The sequence below is a fragment of the Cavia porcellus genome, unplaced genomic scaffold (assembly GCF_034190915.1).
Source record: "Cavia porcellus strain 051 isolate PalLab524CR breed Dunkin Hartley unplaced genomic scaffold, mCavPor4.1 scaffold_4, whole genome shotgun sequence".
Taxonomy (NCBI): Eukaryota; Metazoa; Chordata; class Mammalia; order Rodentia; family Caviidae; genus Cavia; species Cavia porcellus.
In genome coordinates this window covers 54013252-54027213 of record NW_026947487.1, presented here as the reverse complement: position 1 = coordinate 54027213, position 13962 = coordinate 54013252, and the positions used below count along the sequence as shown (strand labels likewise).

Here is a 13962-nt window from a genome sequence, read left to right as displayed (position 1 = left end):
CTGACATCACCCCAGCCCACTTCCTGTCCTGATGTCACAGGTCCTGACATCACCTAGCTCACTTCCTGTCCTGATGCAAAGGTCCTGACATCACCCCAGTTCACTTCCTGTCCTGATATCTCAGGCCTTGACGTCACCCCAGCTCACTTCCTGTCCTGATATCACAGGTCCTGACGTCACCCCAGCCCACTTCCTGTCCTGATGTCACAGGTCCTGATGTCACTCCAGCCCACTTCCTGTTCTGATGTCACAGGTCCTGACATCAACCAGCCCACTTCCTGTCCTGATGTCACAGGTCCTGACGTCACCCCAGCCCACTTCCTGTTCTGATGTCACAGGTCCTGACATCAACCAGCCCACTTCCTGTCCTGATGTCAGGTCCTGACGTCACCCACCTCACTTCCTGTCCTGATATCACAGGCCCTGATGTCACCCCAGCTCACTTCCTGTCTTGATGTCACAGGTTCTAACATTCTACATATCCCGGAGACGGAGGCTGGGGAAGCTGAGCCCTTTTCCTTCAGCTGGAGGGAACATGGTGAGGAGAGGAGAAGGGGCCCACTTCCTTGTCCTCCTGATATACTGCTGGCAAAAAGTGCAGCTCTGGCCAATGGGGACACATTCAGGTACAGACCAAGGGATCACATGGCAGACAGAAAACCGTGGACCTGGGTCAGGTAGGTGACAGCTTCCCTTCGAGTGGCTCTCTGCTGTAGTTTGAAGTTGTTCCTCCCACCGTGGTGGTGGTGCTGGGAGGTGGGGCCCTCGAACGTGGGATGAGGGCCTGGTAGCAGAGAACTCATATGGTATCGGGTCACACCCCCGCCGCCTCCCTCCTAACCAACCCCCTCCTGCCGCCGTGCCATGGACTTGCCCGTGCTCCTCCAGACTTGAGCAGTGGATCACATCTATTCCGCCCCTGGTGAGCCTTGTTAGAGCAACGCACACAGACGAAGACTTCCTCCCTCCCTCCTGGCCCACAGCCCACTGGACATTTGGTCCTGGAGGAATGGACGCTGCACAGAAGTCACTGTCTCTGAAACACCTTTGACCCCAGAATCCATGAGCGCCTGGACTTGGCATTGACGTTGGTGCTGGGTGCCTTGCCCAGCACAGAGGAAGATGGTCCTTACCCTCACACAGTCAGACCAGCAACGATGATCTTGGCACACACATTCGCATCTTGTGCTTTAAGACACACATGGGATTTTCGTTTGGGGAGGATCTCAACGCTACCCAGAGGATGGAAAAGATTTTCCTGCCTGCAGATAAAAGGCCTGTTTTCAATCCATCTGTGGGGCCTACATCACACTCATAGGATATGAAACATTGGTGCACACTTGGGCCAAGTCCCGACCTGCCCCTGCAGTTGGGCGGATGGCCAGGATTAGGACAAGGAGGGCCATGTGCTACCAGCTCCGTCTGTCCCTTCTGTTTCAACTGTGAATGAGGCTGGGACAGCAACCCAACTCCTGGAGAGGCCTGGCAGGGCACACATAGGCAGCTGGATCCTCAGCCCTCATCAGAGGTAGCCTCAAACAGAGGCCCAGGAAGAGACCCTGAGCCACCACTGGAGGGTCCATGGGCTTCTCTCCTGGCCCTTGCCTTCTGAGCAAAAACTTGGACAGGATGCGCAGAAGAGGTCTTGAGGCGCACATTTACTGGGGTGGAAAAGAAGTGCACTCTGCAGGGTGAGAGCAGGTGGGGAACATGCTCAGTGCCCCAGATGAGGCAGAGAGTCCTTGATATCCAGAATCCTGAATTGTCCCCCACTCAGGCAGGTAAGGCTCTAGATGACTGTTCTGGCCCTTGGAAAAGTGGCTTCCTGCTGTATGTAAATGAAAGATGTGGAGAGCATTTGGATTGGCCCTGCCCTTATGCAAATGAGGGTTGAAAAAAAAGCGTCTTCTAATTGGTCCTGCAGACAGCACTGGAGTTCCAAGGAAGGACTGAAAGCAGCATTTTTCTGATTGGCTGTGGGCACAGCAACAATGGTGTCCCCATCACCCTGTGGGGGTGTCCCTCTCCTGAGAGCCTCCTCCCCTGGCTGCCCTGTCTCACTTCAGGGTGAACACAGGGTGAGCTGGATCTGAACCCTTGGGCTCTGGTACCTTCTGGTACCTTCTGGTACCTTGCTCTGGTACCACAGGAGCAGGTTACATGGTGCTGGCTAAGTGGCAAAGCCCACCCCAAGCTGAGCTGGGCCTGGGCGAACAGTCCAGCCTGGCCCTCAGGGTGTGGGAATGGCAAGCGGTCTCCAGAGTGAACGTCGTGGAAAGCTTAACATAGGGTTAGGGTTATAACGCCCCGCTGGTTCGAGGTCACATGGTCCCACAGCACTGAGGTCCAACCAGAGGAAAAAGTTACAGTTTTATTGGTAATAAGGAGAGAGGAGCAGCTCCGGGGTTCCCACAGGGGGTCTGTGTGGAGTGGCCAACGAGGCTCCTTGTCAGGGGCAATTTGTTCAGCAGAGTCACGATGTGGTGGAACGCAGGTGCAACAACCATCATCTACAGGATTATGAGTGCAGCTGCTTAGCTAATACTTCTCCTACAGGAAATGGGTCATACAGCTAGGGTGCACAAAGAGAACAAAAGCATTTTGGGGAAGGGATTGGCAGAAGCTCTGGGTGCCCACCTGGGCAGCAGATACCTAGCTGGACTTCCCAGACCGTGTGGTATGAGTCCCGATATGATCTCAAGTTACTGTCAGCCCCTTAGGGAGTTGTACAGGCCTGGCTGTCTTCAGGCACACCTCCAGCCACAATCCTGAAGTCTTTATTTTTGTGTTGGTTTCCTGGTGAGCCCCCTCTGATTGGACACAAATTTCTATCTGACTTAGCCGCCTGTAACACCATCAGTGCTGCAAGCTCCCTTTTTCACAGAAGAACTAGGATTACAAAGCAAGAACTGTGGGGCGCTGGGGACCAGAGACTCTTCATTAATGTCACTCACTGCCAGCCCCTCGAATTCTTGGCAAAAATCTCACCTCATCCTGCTGGGGTGGGCCAGCTTTGGTCATGCAAACTGTCCCCAGCACGACTGTGGGGCTCACATGTGGCAATGCTGGGCACCAACGGGACAGACAATGGCCACTGTGGACTTCGTGCCTGCGAGGTGGCACCGTCATGGCTCCCCATCCTACAGCACAGACACAGAACCTAGCAGAAGCCGCCGGAGCCCAGGCCTGCGCAGCATCCTGACCCGAGGCCCCTGCCCTCAGGAGGCTGTGGCCCTGGTGAGGAGGTGACCGCAAGAAGGCAAGGTGGGGCACATACCTGATGGTGCAGGTTCACAGCCACAGTGCAGGAGGTGAAAGCTTTGTGCACGGCTCACGGCTGACTCACACATCTCCATTACAGGAGATTATGGGACAGGCGCACTGAAGAGTATTTTTAACAAAGCACTGGCACAGCACAGGTGTACCCATTCCTAATGGTCCATTAACGCCTCCTCCGAGGAGCAGTTGCTGCGTTGCTGCTACGTTTCCTGAGGTCAGCATCCTGGGAAGCATTGTCCCCGCCACCCAGACCTTGTTCCATGTTCTCTGCATTGTTCGCGGGCACGTGTGTGAGGAACTATTGGCATGCAGATTGTCTGTCATTAAAGCCATTTGAAAATCAGCTTTGTCATTGGTTTGGCTGGAACTTCAGATTCTCACAGGTGGCCCCACCCGCTCAGAACCTGCCTGTCCTCCTGGGGCTGCCCAAGACGTAGGCCACGGGAAGAGGCTGACCTTGACCTTGACGTGGGGACCCCAGACCCTGGGGTCGCTCAGAGGGAAGGCGGCCCTATCCAGAGGAGAACAGGGAGACTTCTGAAATCTCTGCAGCCTGCAGGCGGGTCCTGACCCTAAGTCACTGAGGTCACAGATCAGATGGCGCTGGGCCCATGGACACCGCCATGACTGGTCCCCCAGTGGGCTCCCGGGGCTCCACTCCTTGCCCACATCCTGGACCTCCCTGAAGCGCTGAGCTCCTGAAGCAGAGTCATGGGGTGACTTGTCCTGGGTCCTCCTGTCCCCACGGGGAAGAATAGTGCGGAGTTGCTTCTCACAGGCCGTCTTCCCTCCTATTGCACACCTGAGTTTCTGGAAGCCTCCATTCATTGCTCTCATGTCAATGCAAAGTAACAACTCTGCTTCAGAGGAAATGAAAAATCATTTATTCTGACCGAGGCCTGGAACCAGGACACAAGGACCCCAAGAGGCTCAAGGACCCCAAGGGGCTCGCTCTCAGGTGTAAGAGTTTACCCAGAGATTTACAGGCCAGGAACAGACAGCCATAACTCAGTACAGCTAGGAGAGCCGCAATGGGCGTGAGGCAGTCAGGGTGGGATAGGTCCTTGGAGGAGTGGGTGATCTGCTGGCGGCTTAGATGTCCAAGACTCCTGCTGGGAGGAGACCCTGAGGGGCTGTGCTCCATCAGGCTGCAGTGTGAACACCAATCAAGACCCACAGCCCCGGACACCAGGTCAGTCTAGCCTGAATTACATAGAGAGAACTTGTCTCAAAAAACCAGAACAGGGAGAGGTAAGACTTTAGGTAGAAGAGCTGACAACAATCAGGATGCCCTCAATAAGTAAGAAAAACAGAAAAGGACTCCAGCTTGGGCAGATAGAGGGGTGCACCCCAGTGGAGAGGAGCTCAGCAGTCCCCACACAGGCAGGCGCAGCTTCAAGGACCTAATGACCACTGGTTGCGTCCTGGCTTCAAGCACTGGAGTTCTCAGGGCTGTGGTCGGTCCCCTGACCAAGGAAACCCTGTTCCTGTCTTGGGTGGTTTTGGTCCTGGAGGCCCTGCGTCCTGGAACCCAGCTACCCACAAGTTCAGGACAATGGCACAACCCTCCTGGGGGACCTGAAGGTACCTTGTGTCCGGGAGCCCTCCGTCTTGAAGGGGAAGAGATCCAGTACATGTAGGGCTCTGTGTGTCGGCCCCTAAATGGACCCAAGGCTCACAACAGCCAGAGTACGAAATGCAAGTCCAGCAGTGTTGTGTTTACTGACCTGCTGGGCATCTGTAGGGAAGCCGTGCATCACAGCAGAAGTGGCCTTAAAATCCTGACCATCTCAGAAAAATAGTACGAATCACACTTTGTTTATTTCATTCCTGTGTTCAGAGACAGGGTCTCACTATGTAGCCCTGACTGGCCTCCAACCTGCAGCAGTCCTGTCTCAGCTCCCCCATGCCAGGAACACAGTCCTGTCTGCCACTCCCAGCACAAATCATGCTTTTAATGGGCAACAGATATAGGCCTGGGATTCTGCCTGTTCCCAAGCCCTGGGGCCTCCCAACCAGATCACTACCATGTCATTACTGGGTGCCCTGACCTGGCTCCAAGCTGTCAGGAAGGAATCCGGGCGCAGGCACATTGCCAGCCTGTGGCCTCCCATTAATGGCATCACCGGTCACAGAGGGGTCAAGTCACATGTTGCCCTTACAAAAGGAGTTGTGTGCCCTCCTCTGCTCATCCCCAAACCTCCAAATGAGCCCCAAGACCCTGGGACCTAGGCTGACCAGAAGGGTGGGCTCTGCTCATGTCTCAGCAACTGTGGGGGCCTTTTCCACCATTTCTGGGGTACAAACCCAGCCCCAGGGCTCCCCTACGGCCATCTCTCAGCTCCCTGGAGGGAGGAGGACTCAGTGTCCTCTGGAATAGCCAGGTGGGCATCCCCCAAAACCATACCCACTTACAGAGAGGAACCAGCAGGTTAGGGTCTGCTGTCAAATGTAAGGTTTTTATTTTCCCACCCCAGATACCGGTTCTGACCCGAATTTGAAAAAGTTGGAGGAAGTGGCCACAGTATTGGGTAAGAAGCTGGTGCCTGCATTGGGTGTGGAGAGGTTGGGCCATGTTGGGCGCTCCCCAAATAACTTGAAGTACAGCGGGTGGGGGGCAGGCTTGGCCCTTTGCCCAGCTGCTTCTGTCCCAGAGCTACCCAGCAGGATGGAAACTGAGGGCTGAGATAAAGCTCTGCTCCTCCCAGCCCTGAGGTCCAATGTGGGAATCTCAGCGACCACTGGCTGTTCCCTTAGCAATCCGGGTGGCAGAGACGAGCAGGAATCGCAGGCCCTAGCCCATGGCTTTAGTGACCGAAATTCAGACGGACATGGACTCTGAGATATTAGAGCCAACAGTGCCCTACTCCCCACAGTGAGGCCACAATGGCAGCATCCACACCGGCCACCTGGCGCCTCCATCTGTGCTGAGCCAAGTCAGGAGTGCGCTGCCCCAGGGTCCAAGGCCAAGCCCAGGCTCCTCCTCCTCAGCCCCAGGTGTTCAGGGCAACAGGGAGGATGCAGGAACCTGGGCCAACTCCCCAGGGGAGCATGCACCTGGCACATAGGGTCTCCTAGCACTCTGTAGGGAGATGGTAACTGTTTTGAGAGGGATCTTACATTCAGTCTAGTGGCCCTTAAACTCCCTAGATAGACCAGGCTGTCTTTAAATGCATGTCCTCCTGCCTCAGCCTCCCCAGTGCTACAACTGCAAGTGTGCACTGCCCACCCAATTACTGTCCAATTTTCTGGCCGCCATGTTAAAAGGAGAAACCATTCTACTGATATATTTAGTGTCATTTTTTTTCAACATGTAGTCAATATGAAATACTAATGAGGTATCTACTGTCTTATCACACCACATCTTCAAAGTCCAGTGTGTCCTCTGCATTCAAGGCCATTTCAGTGTGGACCCGACAGTCCAGAGCATGTCCAGGGGCCAGAGCCACCCTGCCCACAATGTCACTGTCTGATCCCCTCCTTCACTTTACACTTGGGAAATGGAGGCCAGAAGAGTCCCCCAGAGCAGGAGCAGGGTCTCAACCCTCGGCCGACTGGGATACATGGATGTCCCGTTTCCTGACAGCCAGGTCCTAGCTGGGGGATACCAGCTGCAAGGGCAGTGGCAATTTCTGGCTGCTGCTTCACTTACCTTGGGGCCAAAACTCTTGGGAGAGGCCAGGAGGCCAGGAGAACACTAAGTTCATCTGTGGAGCCATCGGGACAGATGTCCATCCATGTTGGGGGTAGGGGCAGGGCAGAATGGCCACAGGGCAGGAAGGACACACATGACCTGTCTGGGGCCAGGGCTACAGCTTGCATCTCACTGACAACACACCTGGGACACAAGCTTGCACAGGGTGCAGGTCAGTGCAGGCCACAGTCCCGAAGTTCTGCCCATGACCATGGTGCCATGACTCTGGCCCATGGTGAGCAATGTACCTGCCAGGCTTTGTGCAGCAAAACCCAGCTCACAGCCAGGAGCACTGGAGGCTCCAGGGCCCTGCAGTCCCCTGACAACAGAGCCAGGGCCACCCAGAGACCAACCACATGGTCCCTGGGCCCTGCAAGATTGAGGCAGCAGGCAGCATCCAGGAGAAATGCAGGTGGCCTGGATTTCTGGAGATCACCAAGGGAGAGAGACGGTGCTGCTTCCCAGGGTCAGGCCTGGGTCCCCGTGCTGCTTCCTGGCCTATTGTGGCAGGGACAAGACAGACATCAGCCCTGCACTGCTCGTGGGCTCTAACGCACTCTTCTGTGTTTTTCCCAAGATGAGATTCTAGTCCAAGAGATGCTGGAAAAAAACAAATCAACAGTTCCTGACCTCTATAAAATAGCGGTAACAGTATCAACACAACCCCCCTCGAAAAAAAGCAAGTATAAGGTTTTCTTCTGTAATCGTGCGTGTCGCCAGAGACGTGACGCTGCACCCATCATGACCTAGGGGTTCCTGAAGTTCCCTGCACGCATAGCAAAGTCGAGGGAGATGGGGAACCGCTGGCCCTGCCCTGTTCAGCCGGGGTGGGAGAAGTGAGGCTCCGGGGGCTCAGGTGTGGGGCTTGACCGGCCAGGATCGAGGGAGGAAATGACAGCCCAAGTGGCCTCGGCTGCCATCCCTGGCTCCTAGAGCCGGAAGGTGCCCTGTCCCTCCACATAGGAAAATTGTGGCCAGCACCGCTGAGCCGGGATCCCCTGGAGCGGTGAGCAGAGAGCAGGCTTTCCGGAGCATGGCTCACATGGCAGACTGTGTGGGGGTGAAGCCTCACACTGAGACCCACGGAGACTAGGGGAGGTCGCCAGGGACCAGAGGCGGACCTCAGGGTGCACTCAGCAACAGGAAGGTGGGGAGCTAACTAGGAAGTTTGCACCCAGACATAAACAGCACAAATTCAGATGAGTTCACCCGGTGCCCACCCAGGCCCAGCCCTGGGCAGCGGCACATTAACTTCCAGACGCACGTTTTCAAATGGAACTTGGAAAGCATTTTTGTTTATTTGGTGAGTGTGTGTGTGTGTGTGTGTGTGTGTGTGTGTGTGCAGGTGTGTGCATGTGTGTTCTGAGATAGGGTCTCACTGTGTAACTTAGGCTGGGCTTGAGCTATGTGGCCAAGGCTGGCCTTGAGCTCACAGTGATGCTCCTTCCTCTGCCTCCCAAGTGCTGGGATTGCTAATGTGTGCCACTACACCCAGCCTTTTGTGCATGTTTTTGTTTTTGTTTTTTGAGATGGGGCTCACTGTAAGTGCAGACTGGCCTCAAACTCAGTGATCCTCTTGACTCAGTTACCTGATTGGAGGAACTCAGGTATTTGCAGGTATTTGCCACAACACCCAGCTACAGAATTTGAAAACTTTTATATTAGTTCAACCCAAAAATGTAAGACACACTTTGGGCCAAAAGTGTTCTGAAGTGTGTAGTTACAAAATCTCTCCTCCTTTTCTGGATGTTCTTCACTGAAGAAGTCCTCCCGAAAGGGAATCACCGCAACCCAGCTCCTAAGAAACATGAGAAACAGCTCTCTCCTTGGCACATGGGCGATTCTTTCTTTGATGGTAAGTACATCCCAAATCCCCTGCCTGAGCTGAACATACCAGGAGACAGACTGACAGACAGAGGGGTGGACAGAAGCAGGTGGAAGCCCTTCCCAGGTGGAGGTTTCGGCTGCCAAGCCCCTGCCTGTTGGGTCTCCCAGTCTCCACTGGAGGCAGAACCCCACCTCCCCAGGCTGCCCTGGGCCTAACCTACAATGCCAGCAGGAATCCCAGCAGCAGCCTAAGTCCCCTCTCCTGCCAGCAGGAGGAGGGGAGCACAGCCGCCAGAGATTCCCCCAGGGCCTTGGTCTGCAGGGAGCGTGATAAACCTACAAGGAAGCACTGAGCAGATTGGGACTCTTGGGTGACTGGTGCCTCTTTCTTGGAGCTCTGAGATGATGCGAGAGCCTGCTGTGGGGTGCCCCACACACAGCCCCCCGCCTAGGCTCCTCAGGAGGGGAGCTCATGAATGCAGATTCCTAGGCCTTTGGGCTGCTTCAGGAGCCAGGAACCTGCATTTCAGTCACGCCCATGCATGCATGCATCTTCTCCAGTGGCAGCAGGGAGTACGGCGGATCAGAGGAGTCAGTTTCAGGGCTTCCACCAGAATACCGTGCTGTTTAAAATCTACATTACATATTTGCCCTGCTGAGGGGCTGCACGGCTGCTCAAGGCTCCCAGTTGAGTGTATAGTTGGCTCCTCCTGGGAGCACCACAGGCCAGAGGCTGCAGGGTCTGAGTTGCACCCTGCCCATGGCTACCCGGGTAGCAGAGGAGTCAGATGCCAAGAAAACAAGCAGGACCAGGGCTGTGAGACCAGTCAGGGTGCCAGGGCCTAGCCTGATGAGGACCCTCGGGACACACAAGGGCATGCACGGCACAGTATGTGCTTCCTGCCAGGCCCAAAGACTGACCTGCGGCCACATGCCACATGTCTCACTCTAAGGGGCTCCTGACTCACAGGGATGCAAAGGGCTCCCACGTAAATCTTTCACTCCTACCCACTGTGCCAGGGCAGCTGTTTTTGGGGACCAGGGGGCAACATAGGTGAGGTGGGAGTTTGGAACAGGGTGGCCAAGGGCCAGCCTAGGAGGGAGCTTAGCAACTAAAACTAACACAGCTCCTGGCCACCTGCTGAGGAAAGGAAAAGGAGAGCATGAGCAAGGGAACACTTCAGAAGGGAAGCCCCAGCTTCGCCCGGTGCCTGCAGGGTTGCCCTGTGCTGGGGGCTGCTGTGTCCCAGGAATATTTTGGTGGTCAGTGGTCCCTGTTTACAAGTCATAGTTCAGTCCCCTGGGTCACTGTGATACGGTGACCTCAGAGCAAAAAGGAGACTCAGCCTCCACCACACAGCAGTCCGTGAAAGCCCTGTGTCAGCAAATCACAGTGTGACCAGTGGGCAGAGCCGGCTGGGCACCATGCAGGCTGGTGCCAAGGTCCTGGAAATGGGTCCTGCACCCACCCTGGGCCATGCAGCAGCCAGCCCTGGCTATCTGCTGACTGCAGGGGCTCTGCTTTGACAGCAGCACAGCCCCCCTTGGAACCTGTACAATTTGTATAACGTAGCTTGAGGAAGTATCTTGCGTTTTGGGGCCGTGCTTCAGTTTTGATGTGTAGCGTTTATGCTCTGAGATGCCATGGTCTTTTTCTCTAGGTTCAGTCACTCGGCCTAGCTCAGGCAGACCAGCTGGGGGCTACAGGGTGGGACATCACTGATCAGTGACATTGCTTTAAAGAGGACATACCAGCACCTTGGCTAGACTCATTTGCATTACTTTTTTTTTTGTCTTTTTTGTTTTTATCGGTACCAGGGATCGAACTCACAACTGCCTGCTTGCAAGGCAGGTGCTTACGCTGCTGAGCTAAATCCCCAGCCCCCAATTTTTTTTTTTTTATCTTTTTCATTTGTTTTTTTTTTTTTTTATCGGCAGCAGGGATCGAACGCATGACCGCACACTTGCTAGGCAGGCACTTACCGCCGATGAGCTAAATCCCCTCATTTGCATTGCTTAAAGCCAACTGGAGGGAGGTAAAGCAATATCCTAGCCAGTTCTGGGCATATCAATACGTGGGATTAGGGCCCGGTTTAGCCAAAATGGAGACACATGTTCTTCTTTTGAGGAGCACCATCTCGGTGGTCCTCCACAGTTGGTGAACAGATGGTGTGTTTACTGCAGAAGTCCAGACAGCCTGTTGAAAAGAAAAACAAGAGTTTGGAATTTGTCTTACTGCTAGGACAAAATACCTAATACTTACAGGTTAAAGAAAGAAAGCTTTATTTTAGCTCACAGTTCAAAGTAGTTTCAGTCCATATTGGGTTGATGCCAAGGCTGGGTGGCATGGCAGAAGGGCATGTGGCATAACAGTCTATGGCAGAGCAGACAGGAGGTAGGAAGCAGGAAGCCTTCCTTCCCCTTTTTATTCCACTTAGGCTGCAAGCTGCCACCCACTCCCAGGGTGGGGCTTCTCATTATCCGCACCCAGAACTATGCTAAACCAATCAGTGATTAACCTAGTTATCACACCCTTAATCCAGCATATCCTACCCATGATCCAGCCACCTCCAAAAAGCCCTACCTGGAGGGAGATTTAGACAAAAACTGTAACAGAATTGAACCAAAATTGTTGGTTGACTCTGATAGTAGCCCTTGATTTCTCCCACAGAAGAGGAGAGAGAAATATTTTATGAGATTAAAAGCCTCACAACGCTGGAGAAAATCATCAAAAGCCTTCAAAAAATGCTAAGTAAGGGCTGGAGCCCAGGGCCCCAGGTGATAGGTGGGTGTGGGAAAGTTTGGGCCTAGGAGCTCCCTCCAGACTGGGACCAGAGGACAGGGGCTCAGCCCCAGCGCAGTAGCCTAGGCTCTGCAGGGGTTTCCATTGGGTGGGGCTGCACACCCAGGGACACTGGCCTCACCTATCCAAGGGTCACAGTAGGAAGGGGAAGGCATTGTAACTTTGGTAACTTTGTTTTCCAAAGCTGCAGCTTCTTAAAAGCATAGCCTGCATAGTGGCACAGACCTGTGATCCAGCACTTGGCAGGCTGAGGCCAAAAGATCACAATTTCAAGCCCAGCCTGGCCCACACAGTGAGACCCTGTTTCAAAGGAAACAAAACAAAACAAAAATGAGTACAAATTTAGATTAGATTTGCTTTGTCTCTTCTACCTGTCTCAGTTCTTCACCCTACCTCAGTCTGACCTGGGTTCAAGTTGCTTGATCTTGGGAGTCCTTGGCACATGGCCTGGCCAGAGCCTCAGCTTCCCGCTCCTCAACACGGGGCAGTCACAGCCCCACCTCAAGTGTTGAGGGGACAGAAGAGATGATGTCTGTGGAGTGCACATGTGGAGCCAGCACGGGGCTGCAGAGGCCCAGGGAACGCAGCTGGAGGAAGGCGCTAGCACGGCTGCAGATGCCCAAGCCCCACAGCCCACAGCATACAAGCTGTCGTGGCAGGGAGCACCCCAACCTCCAACAGTGTCCAGGAGCCCCAGGTCTGGCTGAGGAGCCTGACCCCGCCCTTACCCACAGAACAGGCTGTGGGATTACAGGCTCCTGCCTGGAAAGGTGACTTTTCAGGATGGCACAGTAAGAGACACAAAGGGACTTAGTAGAGGAAATTAAAAAATGTGCAGTCCCTGAAAGAGACTTGAGAGACTTGCAGTCCCTTGAAAGAGTCCTTGAGAGACAGATGCAGTGTAGTTTGGAGCTGGGGTATCTGAGTGTTTCTGGTGGTGGAACCAGTGGGACCTGTTGGTCTGTGGTGTTGGGGTGGGCACCGGCAAGGGGCGTCCACCTACAGGAGGTCGCAGGCCACTGGCAGAGAAGGCAGGTGGGAAGGGAACCGCTGAAGTCATCAGTTGGTGAAGGGGGAGAACCTGGCTGACTGTGCTCTGAGAGAAGTGAGAAAGAGGAAAAGCTTTTCAGCTGGACTTGGGTCCTAAAATTAGAATTTTCAGAGCCTGGTGTGGTGACACACACCTGCAAACCCAGCACTCAGAAGGCCGAGGGAGGAGGGTTGCTGGGAGCTCAAGGCAAGACTGGGCCACAGAGTAAGAACCTCTCTTGAAAAAAATACATATGGATATTTTTCATTGTCTCCTTTCTACTCTTTCATTTATTTTACAAGACAGGATCTTGCACCATAGTTCAGGCTGGCCTTGAACCTATTATGTAGCCCAGGCTAGTCTCAAACTCATAGCAATCATACTGCTTCAGCCTCCCAAGTTGGAAGATTATAGACTTGGGCCACCATGCCCAGCTTTTTTGTTTTTTTGAGACAGGGTCTCACTGTCTGTTCCAGGCTGGTCTTGAACTTCTCCTGCCTCAGTCTCCTAAGTGCTGGCATTACAGGCAAGCACTACCATGCCCAGCCAACCCATCTATTTCTTCTACCCTGCTTCACAGTGACCCCAGTGGTCAAGGTACCAACTGCCCTACTCCCCCTCAAGAAAACTCTTTCCCACCAGGAGAGAACCTCAGGAAGAAGCACAGGCTGCACAAGAAGAGGCTGAAGGCCAGGCTCCTGCACAGGGACAGAAGGAGCCTTCCCTGAGCTCCCAGAAGATGGCCAGGGCACCTTGTAAAGGACAGAGGACTTCGCTCGCCGGTGTGGCACCTAATAAAATCACCGCATTTAAATGTAGCACTGCAGCAATGAGTGGTTTTTCCTAAAATACAACAAGGAAAGGAAAATGTAATCTACGGCCGGGGTGCAGCCCAGGGGTAGGACCCCCATGAAGGTAGAGAAGGCCAAGTTCACCCCCGCATCTGCACCCCGAAAGGAAGAGAAGAACTCTGATCTGAGCCTGAACTACAGGGTCTGGAGCTCACCATTGCCTGACAGGTGCTTTGCAGGAATCCGCACCAATGCCTGCGTGCCCCTGTGTACATGGTGTTTTCTACACATGTGTGTGTGCACAGCAGGCCATGGTGACTCCTGCACCATTCCGATTCTGTCTGAATTTCAATGTGAAGACACCAGAAGCTTCCGCACTGGGGCTGCTGTTAGAGTTTCACAATGCAGAGGTGCTATGGCTGCCAGGACCAGCAGAGCAGGGACTGGAGAACTTGTTAGCCAGCAGGACGATGGTGGGAGGAAGGAGTGCAGATCCCCAGCCCTGGCACAGGCACGGTGTTATTCACAGAGTGCATGA

The 13962-nt window shown here is 54.1% G+C and overlaps 2 long non-coding RNA genes across 2 annotated transcripts; both read left to right on the top strand.

Annotated features, from left to right (window-relative positions):
• The first annotated feature begins 269 nt into the window (after positions 1–269).
• LOC134475596 (uncharacterized) lies at positions 270–7652 on the top strand. The gene is made up of 3 exons (XR_010046776.1): positions 270–677; positions 5757–5810; positions 7551–7652. It is a non-coding gene; the product is annotated as an uncharacterized LOC134475596 (long non-coding RNA).
• Positions 7653–8732: 1080 nt separating this feature from the next.
• LOC134475595 (uncharacterized) lies at positions 8733–13439 on the top strand. The gene is made up of 3 exons (XR_010046775.1): positions 8733–8828; positions 11472–11552; positions 13276–13439. It is a non-coding gene; the product is annotated as an uncharacterized LOC134475595 (long non-coding RNA).
• Positions 13440–13962: the final 523 nt, after the last annotated feature.